Below are 12230 nucleotides of genomic sequence, written 5' to 3' on the forward strand. Positions count from 1 at the left end.
GGCCAGCATCACGAAAAAATTGGGAACCTGCTGCACTCAGGAGCCCATCCCTAATTCACGAGCTAGACACAGAGGTATAGAGGCCCTTGTTCCCAGGAAGGATCTGAAGCGAGAATTGAAGCCCATGGGAAGAGCAAAGAGAGAAACTTCAACGGAGGAGGAGGAGGAGAAGGAAGAGGAGGAGGTGGCGGTAGCCCGTGGAGCTATCTCCTTGGGACGAGCCTAAAGCTGCAGAAGCAGATACTCAGTGACTGATGGCTGGCAACACCAGGGGCCTCCACAGAGAGATGCAGCAGAAGGGAGGGTGGATGTGAAAGACTGCCCTGGCTGCAGTACCTGCCAACCTGCAAGACAGGAAGAGTGGCCAGGAGCCATCTCCTGGAGGGCCCCTGCGCTCAGAACTCCGAACAGCGGCCCCCAGCTGAGTTTAAGCCAGCAGAGGATGCGCTGAGGGCTGCAGACTGAAGAGGACAATCCCAGCCTCATGGCCAGAAACCAACCTGAGCTTCAGGGGAAAAATGGGGCAGGTTCACTGAGATTATCCAGTAGCCCATGGTAAAGTGACTGCTGGCTTGCTGAGATACATCAGCACAGACCTGGACTCCACACCTTGTCTACCAGTGACAGCAGAGACAAACCTGGAAAGGGACATTTTTTCCCCTGCTCTTTTTCCTGTTTTTTCCTCATGGTTTGATCTTGTTTTTATATGACTTTGGATGTGGTCTCTAGATCGTGTGTGTGTGTGGTTGTTCTGTTCTTCCTTTTATTTTTTTTTTCTCTTTCTCTGTTACTTCCTTCTGCACCAGTCTCCTAAAGTTGTGTGTTCCCCTTTTGTCCTCTAGCCTTGCTTCTAAATTTCTTCCCCTTCTTATATTTCTCTACTTTTCCCTCTAACTCCTTTTAAATTTCCTCCCAAGGGTAAAATTGGAATAGCAAGAGCTTATTTAGTTATATGATTTTCTGGTTTGCTTTAGATTTTGTGGTATAACCACAAGTTGGGTTCATGCAGTTAAAGGTGGCAAATTAGGGGTCACCTCGGTCTGTCATTTTCTAGGCTGTGTTTGATGCTATTGTTATTGCTGACTTTACCACTTTAGCCAAAGTGACACAATGGTTCTAAGCAGCTGTCCTTCCTGGTATACCAACCCTGAGCTTGCCCAAAGGTCATAGAAAATACTATGGGCCAGTGCCAAGTGCTCAGGAGGTGGGCCAAGCAGGCAACAACTTTTCAACCCCAACAAATTGAAATAGTGGGATCTTCCAACCAACTCAAAACCCCAAATCAGCTACACCTGGGAGACACTTCTGAGACATAGTCATTTCCTGAGGGTTCTAAATACAAGCAATAGGAGGAGGAGGAAAGATGGTAGATAGGTAACAACTGGCTACAGAGGCTCCCTGAGGCAGTCAAGTTAGAATTCAACATAATACAGAGTGAGGAGCCCCAAACAGAGAGAGATGAATTCTGTCCTCCCAAGAAGAAATTAAGCAGGCAACTTGCCGACCATCCGAGGTCCTACCATGACTTGCCAATGTCCCACCACGACTTGCCAAGGTCCCACCGCGACATGCTGAGCCATCTGAGGTTCCGCCGCTTCGACTCACTGGAGGTGCAGTTACACTGAGTTCAGGGGTCGGTGAGCCAAACAGAGAGCTGAGTTGGCAGGGTGCCTACATCGACCTGTGGTGAGTGATGTGAGTGAAGCCATTCCATAAATAGGGGGGCTCCAGCAGATGACATTCTGGGACCAGGCAGGACTGGCAACTACAAAGGGAAGCAGTGACTTCAGTCAATTGTTCCCTTCCCAAACGGGATTGGTGGAGTGAGCTAGGCCTGGGTCACATGACCTGGCTGAGACCCAATAGGTTATCCGAAATCAAGTCCCTACAGTGGTGGTGCACACTAACCACATTAACCCAGTGAAGCCTCAGAAGTTTGACTGATCTGGAGGGGAGGTGATGCAAAGTATACAGTGCAGGCCACGGCAGCTTGAATAATCCGGAGGGGAGGAGCCAGCATACACTGTCCCTGTCTGCAACTCACTAGCACACGGCAGTGTGAAGGGTCATCTAGCCAGTGTGCTTCAGAAGAATTGTAACCAACAAAGAAAGAAACTGGGGCCTCCTAGAAGAAGCAAAAAAAGATGGGAAGAGGGAGCAACAACAAAAAGTCCCCAGGTCTCAATCCTGAGAACATGGACCCAGGACAGGTAAATACAAAGGAGAATGAGAACAACAAACATGCAATATCAGACACAGCGCCAGTGGACACAAAGAGATATATTCGGGACCTCATAGATGAGTTCAAAAGTGAAATCTTTAGCCAAATAAAGCAAGACATAAGATTAATAAAAGAGATACTAAGCACCCCTCAAGCAGACACAGACAGAAGAAGGGAGGAACTCAAAGGAGAGAACCATTTGGTGAAGAATATAAAAAACAAATATAGAATACATGAAGCAGATTCAGAGATCACCAGGAAATTAAAAACTCTATGGAAAGATGGCAAGTCAGCTTGAAAGAAACTCAGGATAGATTATCTAAACTGGAGAACAATTTTGCAATGTGGCAATATGAAAGGGAAAACTTATTTAAAAATAACAAAGAAACAAGCAGTAATAATACAAAGGCTAGAAGACAAAAGATCTATAACTTGAGAACTTGAGAATAAAAAATGTGAATGAAGAAGCTGGGCTACAAACAACGGAACTACAAAGGTTATTCACAGAAATAAATAAGGAAAACTACCCAAACATAGGAAAAGGAAATATTCTGATATATGAGGCATATAGAACTCCAGCCACCTACAACCAAAACAGAGCTACACCCAGGCATATAATAATAAAGATCCCAGAAAGTCAATATAAGAAAGGAATATTAAAAGCTGTTAAAGACAAGAAACAGATAACCTATAAAGGAAGGCCCGTCAGAATAACGGCAGACTTCTCGACACAAACCATCAAGTCAAGAAGAGCCTGGAGCAAAATATTCCAAGCCCTGAAAGAAAATAACCTCCATCCCAAATTGATGTACCCTGCTAAACTGTCTCTAGAAATTAATGGAGAAACAAGATGCTTCCAAGACAAAGAGGAACTTGGGAAATTTGCAACCACCAATCCAACTCTACATAGAATATTGCAGGGCATTCTAGAGAGAGAGAAAAGTACTAGGATTCCAGGAACTGTGGCAGAGAGTTCTCAATGAATGGAGCAGGAAACAGAATGAAGAAGATAAGCAGACAACTGATGGCAAAAAAAAAAAAAAGAGCGTAACAGAAATGAGGCAGAGAAGATTTTATTCAAAACTGATATGATTGATAGTATCAAGTCTGAGAGTATAGGCAACTACACTGAAGATGACAAGACTTTAAGATACACATTCTAGTTTGATAACTGCTGGTTTTTCAAGTTCTATACTATATATAAAGTTGTGTTTTATTTTTATTATTATTATTATTTTTGGTCTTTTTCCTTTTTATCGGTACCGGGGATCGAACTCACGACTGCCTGCTTGCAAGGCAGGCGCTTATGCCGCTAAGCTAAATCCCCAGCCCCAGTTGTGTTTTTATTAATACTGTTATGTACTGATATATTCAATTATACTATGTCTGATGATATACCCAATCCTATTGGAGAAAGCAAGAGACAACACAGGAACCATGGTAGAACTCTTAGTACAATGGTCTTAGATGTTTATTTCATTTCATGTGCTTATAGGAATATGTTTTGTTTTGTTTCTCCCTCTAATATAGAAAGAATAGAAATACATGTTAAGACTCATGCATGTGTAGAATCTATAAACAGTTTATGAGAACTGATCTTATGACACATGATCAAATGAACAGATACTTTGAAGAAAAAGAAACACTAAAATATCTAGTGATGATCTTGGAGTGTCATAATGTGAAACCCAGCAATAGTATTATTCTTTGTTCAGAGTGATATTAGTCTGCTTGGGTTTATTCAATCTCAACATAATTGAAGATATGGATAACTGCATGTATGTTTAAGTGTATAGGATTGATAACCATATTTCTAAGTTTTTGTTGGATAGTTGAACAGAACTGGTTGCAATCTCACTGTTTGAATCCCCACTTTATATGCTCCACTTTAGTATCTTGAATAACTATAAGAAGATAATCTGTAATCATCAACTAGTGATTTCTTATTATTTTTTTCTTTGAAATTGTCTTATATTGGCATGTGGAAATGCCTTCTCCTCATTCCTTTTGGAGTAGGAATATATCCATAACATGCTATATTAAAAAAAGGAGTTTTCAGGGCTGCCAACCTTACAGTAGAGGTTGAGTGGTAGTATATTTTTCCTACATTAAAGGAAAAAAAGAAATTATATCTTATTTCTACTTGTTTTCTGTTTTGTTTAGTCTTTCTTTAAATTAAATTTTAAAAAAAGACACTACAGTACCCAGTGTTGATCACGGAGTGTCATGATGTGAAATCCAGCAATACTATTGTTCTTTGTTCAGAATGATTTTAACCTGCTTTAGTTTGTTTAATCTAAACATAAATGAGGATATGTATAACTGAAAAAAATATAAGCAATAAAGCCATTCACCATAGGCAATTTACAAGCATCAGCCCAGGAAAGAAAGTAGAAAAAAAGAAAGAGAGGAACGGAGGGAGGGAGAGAAAAAGAAAAGACAGACAGAGAAAGAGAGTTTAGATTGATGTTGGTTGTGGTGGCACATACCTGTAATCTCAGCACTCCAGAGCCTGAGGCAGGAGAGTCACCACAAGTTCAAGGCCTGTCTGGGTTGCATAGTGAGTTCAAAGCAGCCTGCACTAGACAGTGGGACCTTGCTCAACAAGCAAATCAAAAAAGAACCACGAATGACCATTTTGGAAAAGAATTACAAAGTATGCTAGATGTGATGGTACATGATCATAAGTCTAGGACTTGGAAGGCTAAGACAAGAGGATGACTGTGAATTCATAAAAGTCAGTGCATCCTGATACTGCACTTTCATCTTGATTTTAACCAAATCTACAAGGTTCCGTTTTTCAAAGCCTCTGCACATATTTATTATCTTACAATTAAAATTATAACTAATTTTTAAATTATAAAAATCCTTGTTTGTAGTGTTGGTTTTGAACCCAGGGCCTTGCAAATGCCAGGCAAGTGTTCCACTGCTGACCTACCCACTAGCCCCAAAATTTATATTTAAAGTAAGAGTATGTAGCCGGGAATGGTGGCACATGCCTGTAGGGGGCCAGCACTTAGGAAGCTGAAGCCAGAGGGTCACCACAAGTTTGAGGCCAGCCTGGGCTGCATAGCCAGATCCTGTCTCAAAAAATCAAAATGAAGAATGAAAAACAAAAGTCAAGATATGAATTCAGCCCTGAAACCTTAGAATTTGGTGTTAGGAAATGTGGACAGGGGTCTGTCATCATCCCTGGTTAGCCGATTGAACTCTGTAGCCTTGTCCAACGAGGGTCACATGCGGCTGTGTGGCTAAGACCCTCCTCACCCAGCAGTGGGTACACAGCTCAGAGCAGACCTGCGAGGCCACATCACTCTGTGGCCCCCAGTACCACCGGCATCCATACCCCTGGGATCCTCGACACTGTATGTGACAGGTTGGATTGTGTCTCTCCATGCCAGATTCCCGTGTGGACTTCTAACTCCAGTATCTCAGAATAGAACCTTATTTCAGCTGATAATTAGCTTAATTAAAATTAGGCAATGGCAGGCAGGGGGGGGTCCTAATCTTATATGACTTGTGTTCTCACACAGAAGAGAAATTTGATCACAGACATGGAGGACGATGTGTGGACCTGAAGTCAGAGACCAAAGGACACTTCAGCAAGCCAGGGTGGGCTGAGGATGTAATGAAGATGGTGGCTTGCTGGGTCACTGGGTGGAGAGCCTCTCTGGGAAAAACAACTCAGATGCTGGAATTTGACAACATGGAGAGGGCCAGACGGGTGGAGAGGGATTTTCATGACCCTAGGAGGAAACTGAAGGAAAAAGAAAAATAGGAAGAGGAAGGAAAAACACAGGTGGAGGGCTGGAGCCAGATGCGCACACTGAGACTGGTCCACACTGTGCTCGGAGCGCCGTGGAGTCAGGTGACTCAAGTTTGCACTGAAGCTGTGGCCACTGATAATGGGAGCTGGTGAGTCTGGGGCCCTTGGCAGGAGGACGAGGCACAGCATGGAGTGGAGCCAAGGTGGAGAGCTGCATTAATTCTTGGTGAGTGCTGGAAATTGGGTCCTGTGGTGGGAGTGGCCAGCTGAAAGACATCTTGGAGTGGAGCAGAGTCTGGTGCTGCAGTGGCATCAGTCAGCCGCCCCTGGCCCAGAGAGGACTGGTGGGACCTGCTTGGGCTGAGTCATGCCCCCAGTCAGGACCCAATAGCCAGAGATGGAACTGTCCCGACCCTGTGACATCCGCCACAGCATAGCCTAAGTTGCTGAAGGCACTTGCTGGTTGACTGGCTCAGAGAAGAGTGGTTAGCCCACAGTACCTGCGTGCACCTCAGATAACAACAAACTGGAGAGGGCAGCAAAACCTCAGCCAGCACACGTCAGAAAAACCGTAAGCAATACAGAGAGGGCCTGAGACCTCCATCACACACTTGTCTGAAAGAAACCAGAAACATGACAAGAGATAGAAATAAGAAAAAACCTCCAGCCGCTGACCCTGGGAAATAAGCTCAGGAGAGGAAAATACAGAAGAGAACCAGTGCAGCAATCATGCAATATCAGACACAGCATCAGCAGACATAAATACCTTTGTGACTTCAGATGAACTTAAAACTGAAATTCTAATCCAAGTGAGGCAAGATAAAAAAAGATTAATTAAAGAAATGCTAAGCCCCTCTCAGGAAGACACAGGTGGAAGAATAGAGGAACCCAGGAAAGGAAGAGAAACCTTTGGTGAAGAATATAAACAAAATCTAGAATACATGAAACAGATCCAAAGAGATTAGCAGGAAACTAAAAACTCCATTGAAAGCTGGCAAAATGCCTTGACAGAAACTAAAGTTAGTCTTTAAAACTTGAAGAGAGATTTACAATGTGTGATTGTGAAAGAAAAGACCAAACAAAGAACCAGGAAGTAACAATTCAAAGGCTAGAAGATGACAAGAGGATCTATAACTTAAGAATAACAAACATTTTTTAAAAAGGAATAAAAAACGTGAGCGAAGAAGCAGGAGTAACCACAAATGAATTACAAAGGCTATTCACAGAAATAATTAAGGAAAACTTCCCAAGTATAGGAAAAAGAAATGATATCCAGAAAACGAAGCATACAGAACTCCAACCAACTACAACCAAAACAGGTACACCCAGACATACAATAGTCAAGATCCCAGAAATCCACCACAAGAACAGAATATTAAAAGTGGCCAGAGAAAAGAAGCAGATCACCTACAAAGGAAAAATCATCAAAATAATGACAGACATCAACACAAACTATCAAATCAAGAAGAGCCTGAGGGGAAATAGTCCAAGCCCTGAAAGAAAATAACCTCCAACCCAGATTGATGTACCCTGAAAAACTGTCTCTCAAAATTAATGGAGAAATAAGATGTTTCCAAGGAGGAACTGTGGGAGTTCATGGCCACCAATCTAACCCTATAAAAAATACTGAAGGACATTCGAGAGAGAGAGAGAGAGAAAAAAAACCAGGATTCCAGCAACAGTGGCAGAGTGATATTAGTCTAGTCTTTTATGTTCAATTTCAGTGTATATAAAGATAAGGACAGCTACTACGAAGAGAATGAGAGGCATTATGGCAGTCATTACTGACTTCCCCAATGTCATGTCTTGAAGACCTATAAAGCCTTCATCATCAATGTCTCCAATGTTTTTGTTTTATTCTTTACAGTTTTGTTCAATTTTATTATAACTGATGATATAAGCAATTCTTTTTAAGATAGCAAGAGGCAGTATGGTAACCATTGTTGATCACCTAGTATTTTGTTTTTACATTATCTATTATGTTCATCCTTCTGATTTGACTGACTTTGTTCTGTTATGTCACATTTGGTTTTACTCTCTTCAAAAAAAAGTAATAAGAACTGTGGGAGTAATAAAACCCAAAATGTGTAATTGTCATTGTACAAAAGAAAGGAAAAGAAAGTGCTCTAAAGAATATAACTGCATATATATTTAAGTGTATAAGATAGATAACCATATTACTGAGTTTTGTTGGATCATTGAACAAAACTGTTTCCAGTCTCACTGTTTGAAAGTCCACTTTATATGCTTTGAACAAAACTATTTCCAGTCTCACTGTTTGAAAGTCCACTTTATATGCTTTAATTTTGTAACTTGAACAACTATTTCTAAGATAACATGTAATCTATTAACTAGTGATTTCCTATTGTTTATTTTTTCTGAAATTCTGTATAACTTGTACCCTATTTGTGTTTTTTTTTTTTTCTTTTCCTCCTTAATAAAAAAATAATGGCGGGGGTGGAAGGCTAAGAAAAAAAAGCCTTTATCATCCTGTTCTGATTAGATTAGTTCTGTAATGTTCAGTATATATTCAATGCGTGTGAAGAGGGGACAACTATTTGGAAGAAAACTAGAGACAATAAGACAGACAGTGAAGATCTCCAGTGGACTTGCTTTGAAATCCATGTTTCTTAAAATTGTTTCCTTATGATCTGTTTTGTTCTGTTTAATCTCTTTAAAATAAAAAAAATTAAAACATTTTTAAAAAGCCAGGGTGTGCTGAGGATCACCAGGGAGACACAAGGAGTATGACCAAGGACCTGGGACAAATCCCCTTTGCAGCACAGAGGCGTCTCAACATTGCCAAGCCATTCATCTGGCACTTCTTACCTCTAGGTACTGTGGTTCTGTTGGTTTAGGTGGGGTCTCACTGTGTTGCCCAACCTTGTTTTGAACTCTGGGCTTGTTGTACTCTAAGAAAATAGCTTTGTTATATGTGTATTATAGCAAACCTGTAAAGTGGCTTACTATATGTGTTTGTTTTATCCTTTTTCCCTAACTGATATGTTAAGTGACCTAATTGATATGTTGAGCAACACTCTCCTCTGTAAAGAATTGCAAGAATCTCACTTAATTGATATGTTAACCATTGTTGCCCTCTACAAACTACAGAAGTTGTGCTAAAACAAGCTAACAAGGGTTGTTAATCACTGCTAGGCACCTCTATTCTCCGCTAAAGAAAACTAGAATGGCCCATTAATTTACATTTGTTTAAAGTAACCTGCTTGTGTGCAGAGAGATTTGCCTGTGAGTTTAACCCTTTACCTAACCTTGACACATAACCGCCGTTTTCTGTTCTGTATGGCGCCTTATTGCCTCCCTCTCCCCTCACCTATCTATCTAGGCCATAAAGAATTTGGGTTTCTGGTGACCTCTCCCCGACCTGGTGATGATCTGTCATAAAATGAGCCTGCCCCAATTTTAAGAACTGCTTAGCTTAAAGAAATTACCAGGTAATACTATGGCCCAAACCCCGATCGGTGCTTTCCTTTTGTTCTGTATGTATCAAATGAGTTAGATATCAGATCTTTGTAAAACTTAAGTTCCAGCATTTCATAACTCGTGACCCCTTCGCACTCACTAGCGAAGACGAGCTGTCCTGGAATAATTAACTTCCCCACTTTCTTCTCCAAACATTGCTGCAGATGTGCCACTCCGAGATAATGTCAGTCTGTAGGATGGGAGTAATTTGAGAAACACCAGGAACTCCCGAGATTGTCAGAGCTAAGTGGACAGCAATACAGTTTCCAGACTCGGGTCAACAAGTTTGATGGCTCTGCAGGTTTCTTTGTTTCTCCCCCCACCCTTTTCCTCCAGCCTCTTTTTAAAGTCCTCCCTTCAGTCTCTGGGGAACAGTCTCCAAATTGGCTCCAGGAGACTGGTCGCCAGGCCTGGAAATAAAGCCTTTGCCACCTAAATTTTCGGTCTCTTGCCTCCTTGGATTTTATACCGGGGCCCAAGTTATAACAGGCTCAAGTAGTCCTCCTACCTCAGCCTTCCAACTAGGGTAGCAAGGACTGTAGGTATGTGCCACTGCCACCAACTGAGACAATAAACTTTGGTTTAAACCATCCAGGTCACAGTACTAGCACAGCCCTAACCAATAACAGTTCACATTTAATGCATTTAGTAACCTGGCAGATGTGTGGTGAAACCTGCTTGTAACCCTAATATTCTGGGAGGCTGAGGCAGGAGAGTTGCAAGTTTGAGCTCAGCCTGGGCAACTTAGTGAACTAGTGAGAGCCGCCTCAACTAACTAACTAACTAACTAACTAACTAACTACACAAAAAGGGAGGTGGCGGAGAACACAGCCCAGCACACAGGTCTTTCTGTCCTTCCTTGAGGAGGGAGGGGAGTCAGAAGCAGTGCACGTGGGGAGAGTTCCCTTAATTCCTGCCAGGTGCAGTCAGGTGGAATCGGTGTTGGACTCAGTGATCCTTTAGGACAAAAATGAAGTGCAGCTTGCCAAAAGGAAAACAAAAGGTGTGTTTACAGAAGTAAAGAGGAGGAACAGGCACACAGACCCCATGGGGCACAGAGCAGCTAACGTGACGAATGAACGCAGTCCAGGAAAGGCAAATCAGACACCAGAGCTGATCCCAGCCGGCTGCTGCGGCATTTGTGGGGACCCCCTCCCCGCAGGGCCGGGCGGGGCGTCTGCACAGAGGGTACCCGGGCGCGGAGCTCGCCGGCCCGGGGGCGGGCAGCCTCGTGTGGGGCTCTCCGAGCTGCAAAGGTGCTGGCGAGGGCCTCGGAAGCGTTTCGGGAGCGCCCTGCGCTCTCCTTCCTCCCTTTCTCTTCGGGTCAAGGGCTGAGCCCAACGCAGGCTCCCACTCGTGACCGTCCTGCTGCGCCCTCCGGGAAGCCGCTGGGTGCAGCCGGCTCTGTCCCGCGAGGGCCTGGAGCCTGGCGGGGCGCTCCCGGCCGGCACCTGCGCGATCGCCCGAGGCCGGGTCGGCGGACGACACCGCGGCGCGGTGGCCCGCCCGGGAGCTCTGCCCCGCGGGGTTGGGCTCAGGCCGCGGGAGCAGGGGAGCAGGGCGGGCGGAGCCACAGACAAAGGCAGGAAGCCCGCTGGGCCTGGGCCGACCTGGGGAGTAGGCTCGGGGGCGCCTGGGGGTGCGGAGATGGTTGTGGGGGCAGGGGATGGGGGACTCGTTTGAGAAACATACTGAGCTAAATTCCCAGCACTTTTAAAAATACCGCATTTTATTGCTCAGGCTGGCCTCAATCTTGGCTGTCCTGCATCAGCCTCCTAGAGTGCTGGGGTTACAGGCAAATGCATTTTTTTTCTGATTAAAAGTAAGAATCTTCATTCTTTCTCGGCTTACCATGACATAATGAGCGTTTCCCCCAGTATATAAAATTCCTTTTAGTATTTTCAGTGCTGAGGATCAAACCCAGGGCCTCACACAAGCCTGGCGAGAGCTCTGCCCCTGAGCTGCATCCGCAGCCCTTGAGATTGTGAAGCAGGGCCTTGCTACCTAGCCCAGGCTGGCCTCCGAGCTAGCTGCCTTTGCAACCCTCCTGCCTCAGCCCTCAGAGTAGCTGGGATTACAGGTGGGCAACACCACCCGCCTGGTTTAAATAAGGTTCATGCCCAGAAACATCCTGAGGACTGGCCAGTGGTCATGGAGCCCTTAATATCTGCTGCATTTCTCACTTGTTTTACACCAGTTCCAGACACAGGGAAACAAACTGTTCAGGAGGCCACAGTGCTGTGGACTGGCCCAAGTGTCAGCCTCAGCATCAGCTAAGGCCCTGCCCTGGGAAAGCTGTGTCCCTCTGCACAAGACTGGACCACGCGAGCCCAGGCAGCGCCACCTGGGGGAGTCAGGTGGCCTCCACAGGGCACCTGGCATAATCTCACAGCTCCCTTTCAACCCACAACCCAAACCCTCTCACCATGTAAGTTCACATAGAACAGGCTCCGAATGGGGCTGTCTTTGGGGACAATCTCTCTGCCCCCTCCCCCACTGGCCCTGGCCCTTGATCATCTGAGGCAAATGCTTCCCATTGAGCCGCACTCCCAGCCCAGCATTTGGCATCCCAATACCAAGTGACAGGTGGCTTTCCAAAAGCTTGGCCACTGCCGACCCCCAGGAGTGGTGGTCTCGGGGAGAGACCCCTACAGATTGGGTGGGGGGAAGATCTGTGGTCCTGGAGGTACCCTGTAAGATGGGGACTCGATGATTTGCCTAAAACCTTTTTGGCCTCTTCCAATCTTCACCGCAAGGTCAGGT

The 12230-nt window shown here is 44.5% G+C and overlaps 1 non-coding gene across 1 annotated transcript; it reads left to right on the plus strand.

Annotated features, from left to right (window-relative positions):
• Positions 1-4196: 4196 nt before the first annotated feature.
• Positions 4197-4332, plus strand: LOC111755467 (small nucleolar RNA U109). Its single transcript, XR_002790026.1, has one exon. It is a non-coding gene; the product is annotated as a small nucleolar RNA U109 (small nucleolar RNA).
• The last annotated feature ends 7898 nt before the right edge of the window (positions 4333-12230 follow it).

The sequence above is a fragment of the Cavia porcellus genome, unplaced genomic scaffold (genome assembly GCF_034190915.1).
Source record: "Cavia porcellus strain 051 isolate PalLab524CR breed Dunkin Hartley unplaced genomic scaffold, mCavPor4.1 scaffold_32, whole genome shotgun sequence".
Lineage (NCBI taxonomy): Eukaryota > Metazoa > Chordata > Mammalia > Rodentia > Caviidae > Cavia > Cavia porcellus.